At 44.2% G+C, this 5,000-nt stretch overlaps 1 non-coding gene across 1 annotated transcript; it reads left to right on the top strand.

The window, feature by feature from the left end:
- Positions 1-3,003: 3,003 nt before the first annotated feature.
- On the top strand, positions 3,004-4,910 carry LOC120632397. The gene has a single exon (XR_005659092.1). It is a non-coding gene; the product is annotated as a small subunit ribosomal RNA (ribosomal RNA).
- The last annotated feature ends 90 nt before the right edge of the window (positions 4,911-5,000 follow it).

Here is a 5,000-nt window from a genome sequence, read left to right on the forward strand (position 1 = left end):
ACAAAAAAACATGTCATGCACTAGTAACATATTGTGTAGATATAAGACCTTTTTTAACACAGTTAAAAAAAAAACAATTTTATTCAAGTGCACTTTTGGATTTTCCAAATTTTTTAATTTTTTTTTTTTAACGGTTGTGAACCTAAGTGCCCGGCCTGCGGCCGGGCACCCGTCTTATTCATATACCTAACCTAACCTAACCTAACACCTAAACTAAAACACCTAGTTTGGATTCCTTTAGACTTTAGATTCAAGATTTGATGTTAATATATGCATTAATAAAAAATAATAATAAACTCATTGCTATTTTAATACTAGTTATGCTACAGATGCACTGATGAAAGCCAGTTAGTTAGCTATATCAGTGTGTAGTCGTAGTGTTAGTCGTAGTTGCCGGTGGGCTTAGGTCTAAAGGAATCCAAACCAGTTTTAAAAGGTTTGGATAGGTTATGTTAGGTTAGTGTAGGTTAGGTTAGGTTAGGTTAGAACATTAATAGGACGGGTGCCCGGCCGCAGGCCGGGCACTTAGGTTCAGTTCCGTTTTTCTAATAATAAGTAAATAAGGTGAGTGAGTTAATAATTTATGTAACAAAAGTGAATAAGTAAACTCTATATACGTATATAAATATGTAGTATTAAAAGTGATTAAGTAAATTATGTACGTAGTTATTTACTTACATTATTGTATAAAACGATTGAAGCGCGTAAGTATATTAATATATATACATATACATATATACATATATACATAAATGCATAAAAATTAACGTTAAAAAAACTTTTTTTTTTTTTATATATAAAAATATGATGATATTTGATTGCCACTCAATATTTTAAACTCGTTTTCAATTATATACCCATAATTTATGATGTTAAGAGGAAGTTTCATTATATTATATCATTATTACTTAGTGTAGGTAGCCTAGCTATATCGATAAATATTGAATATTTTTATTGTTCCTTGTTTGAAAATCAAATATATGTAGACGCCGCGCGTTTCGATCCACGAACCGGACAGGGGGCAGTTCAGTCTCCCTAGTCGAAACCGTATATAGTAAGTACCACTGGCGAGGTGTTTAATACACGAACTGACTGACTATACACTGAAAAATATTTCGTTATATTCCTTTTTGTTAATTTGTTTTACGGTGGAAAATGGAATTTTTTTTTAATATTATCACAACAGAATTCTTTAAGGATTAAAATTAAAAATAAAAAAAAACATAGTAGCAGCGCGGTACGGTAAGATTCGATACACGAACTGGAAGTCTCCCTTCTAAGATTATTACGACACTTGCGTGTGCGCGCTAATGCACCGTCCGTCTAAACCAAGCCCACGCCCACGCCCACGCCCACGCCTGCGCCTTTTTTTTATGACTATTATTACTAAGGGGAAGTTTAATAATGTCATCATTATAAAATTACTAATAACATTCACTCTAGGTAAACAAAGGCAGGGCGGTGCGGTGCGGTGCGGCGCGTTTCGATTCACGAACATGACGGGAGAGATGAGACTCTGGCGGTCGGGTGTGAATTAATACACGAACTGTTTGTCACCGCCGTCCGTATTATATACAATGCACGAACGCACACGCACCTGCCAGCCTTAATAGTGAGAGTGGGCGTGGGCGTGGGCGTGGGCATGGGCGTTGGATTGGTAGAGGGGGTGGGCGTGGGCGCGCAAATGTACCGCCCCTCTGAACCACGCGGCAATCGCCCGCAAGCATCGCGCCCACGCCCACGCCCACGCCCAAGCCCACGCCCGTTCTCGTGCAAGAGGTGTTCCTGGCGGTCCCTTTTTTCCTTTAATTGGATATTAAAAAAAAAAAAACCATTTAAATATGTTTAATTTAATTTGTTCACTAACACATTAGGCCCGTCGCGCCGCGCCACTACTATATGGGGTGGAGGTGCGAAGGTGACGGCGACGGCGACGACGAAATACCAGAGTCTAAAAGGAGTAGTATGATTGCGGCGCCACGCAAAGTGGCGTTGTTCAGACTTCTCTCTCGCGTATCTCTGCGTTAGTATTGTTGTCACGTTTCGCATTTCTCTAAAAAAAGAGGTTGTTCTCTTTTTTATTATATTATATTATGTTTATTTTATTTATTTATTTATTTTTATGGTATTATTTTTTAATATCATATTAATATTGTACCCCGATGAACGGCGTCGACCGACGGAATCGCGTCTGGGCAATTGTTATGGCATTAATGTGTGAGATTTTCAAGAGTGTATATTATTATCGATTGTGATATGATGTGCTCTCTCTCGGGTCGAATGTGTTAACTGTCAGAAATTCCCTCTGCGTTATTTCGTTATTACATTTCAATGTAAAATCAAACGGTCGTTAAAAGTTTATCCAGCAGCAGTTTAATATAAAAACTGTACATTCAGATGTGATATTTTTAATACAGCTCTCATAATACGGGACCGGCGTGGCGCGCTCACAATCGCAGACTGTTGCGTTCGTTTGTGCGGCTTCGCCCCCTGTGTTTTATGCGCGTGGTGTTAAAAATAATATAAAAATGGTGTTATAAAAGAAGTCTCTCAAGTACCGGGCGACGATCAAAGTGTCGTACTCGAATATGTTATAAAATCATAGCTCGCAAGAGCGTCAATGTGTGTTAAGTCTCGTTCAAAGAACCTTCAATGCTTGGGACCATGTCGCACGGCCTCCTAACGGAGGCGGTGCAACGTGAAATGTGTCCTCGTCCTGCGTGGGCGTCTGGGTTTAATAGTTCCGCTCGTCGAATGCTGACGGCGGGGCGAAACTCTCCAGTCTCGCAGCACATCATAGAATAAATTTTGTCGGGCACCGCGTCGCCGCTCTTAATAGAATGGCGCGCGACGTGCTTCGACCTTCCGTCGTGAGATGGGGCTGCAGCGCCGTGAACCGGCGCGGCGGCTCGCTCGCTACGGAAGGGGCTCGCTAACTGCGCGCCTACGTTTCCCCTTAGTTAACAGCTACGGGCGTTACGTGGCGTGAAGTATGTGGATAGCTCCCTGGTTGATCCTGCCAGTAGTTATATGCTTGTCTCAAAGATTAAGCCATGCATGTCTCAGTGCAAGCCGTATTAAGGCGATACCGCGAATGGCTCAATATATCAGTTTTGGTTCCTTAGATCTTACTCAGTTACTTGGATAACTGTGGTAATTCTAGAGCTAATACATGCAATCAGAACTCTGACCAGTGATGGGACGAGCGCTTTTATTAGATCAAAACCAATCGACGGAGGGCCTCGCGTCCGAAGTCGTTAATTTTGATGAATCTGGATAACTTTTGCCGATCGCATGGTCCAGTACCGGCGACGCATCTTTCAAATGTCTGCCTTATCAACTTTCGATGGTAGTTTCTGCGACTACCATGGTTGTCACGGGTAACGGGGAATCAGGGTTCGATTCCGGAGAGGGAGCCTGAGAAACGGCTACCACATCCAAGGAAGGCAGCAGGCGCGCAAATTACCCACTCCCGGCACGGGGAGGTAGTGACGAAAAATAACGATACGGGACTCTTACGAGGCCTCGTAATCGGAATGAGTACACTTTAAATATTTTAACGAGGAACAATTGGAGGGCAAGTCTGGTGCCAGCAGCCGCGGTAATTCCAGCTCCAATAGCGTATACTAAAATTGTTGCGGTTAAAAAGCTCGTAGTTGCATTTGTGCGCCGCGCTGTCGGTGCACCGCATCCGCGGTGATACTGACACGTCTGCGGAGCATATCGTCGGTGAGCCGGCGGTAAAACGCCGGTTCAATATCAAAATCCTATCGCGGTGCTCTTCGTTGAGTGTCGAGATGGGCCGACAATTTTACTTTGAACAAATTAGAGTGCTCAAAGCGGGCTCAAAATGCCGCTTGAATATTTCGTGCATGGAATAATAGAATATGATCTCGGTTCTATTTTGTTGGTTTTCAGAACTCCGAGGTAATGATTAATAGGGATAACTGGGGGCATTCGTATTGCGACGTTAGAGGTGAAATTCTTGGATCGTCGCAAGACGAACATCAGCGAAAGCATTTGCCAAAGGTGTTTTCATCAATCAAGAACGAAAGTTAGAGGTTCGAAGGCGATTAGATACCGCCCTAGTTCTAACCGTAAATATGTCATCTAGCGATCCGCCGACGTTAGTTACTACAATGGCTCGGCGGGCAGCTTCCGGGAAACCAAAGATTTTGGACTCCGGGGGGAGTATGGTTGCAAAGCTGAAACTTAAAGGAATTGACGGAAGGGCACCACCAGGAGTGGAGCCTGCGGCTTAATTTGACTCAACACGGGAAATCTCACCAGGCCCGGACACCGGAAGGATTGACAGATTAACAGCTCTTTCTTGATTCGGTGGGTGGTGGTGCATGGCCGTTCTTAGTTGGTGGAGCGATTTGTCTGGTTAATTCCGGTAACGAACGAGACTCTAGCCTGCTAAATAGGCGTCGTCATTTAGGTGTGCGCGGCTTCGGTCGCGCAACTCACTGGCGGCGTATTAAAATTCTTCTTAGAGGGACCGGCGTCTTCGAGGCGCACGAGATTGAGCAATAACAGGTCTGTGATGCCCTTAGATGTCCTGGGCCGCACGCGCGCTACACTGAAGGAATCAGCATGTTCTCCCTGGCCTAGAGGCCCGGGCAACCCGTTGAAACTCCTTCGTGCTGGGGATTGGGGTTTGCAATTATCCCCCATAAACGAGGAATTCCTAGTAAGCGCGAGTCATAAGCTCGCGTTGATTACGTCCCTGCCCTTTGTACACACCGCCCGTCGCTACTACCGATTGAATGATTTAGTGAGGTCTTCGGACCGACACGCGGTGGCTTCACGGCCGTCGGCGTTGCTGGGAAGTTGACCAAACTTGATCATTTAGAGGAAGTAAAAGTCGTAACAAGGTTTCCGTAGGGGAACCTGCGGAAGGATCATTAACGTGTAACGTCTGCACGGGTCGCCGCGGTAAACGCGCATGCGCACCCATGTTTGTACGATTATGTTAAAGACCAAACCAAAACAAAAAC

The sequence above is a fragment of the Pararge aegeria genome, chromosome 19 (assembly GCF_905163445.1).
Source record: "Pararge aegeria chromosome 19, ilParAegt1.1, whole genome shotgun sequence".
NCBI lineage: Eukaryota > Metazoa > Arthropoda > Insecta > Lepidoptera > Nymphalidae > Pararge > Pararge aegeria.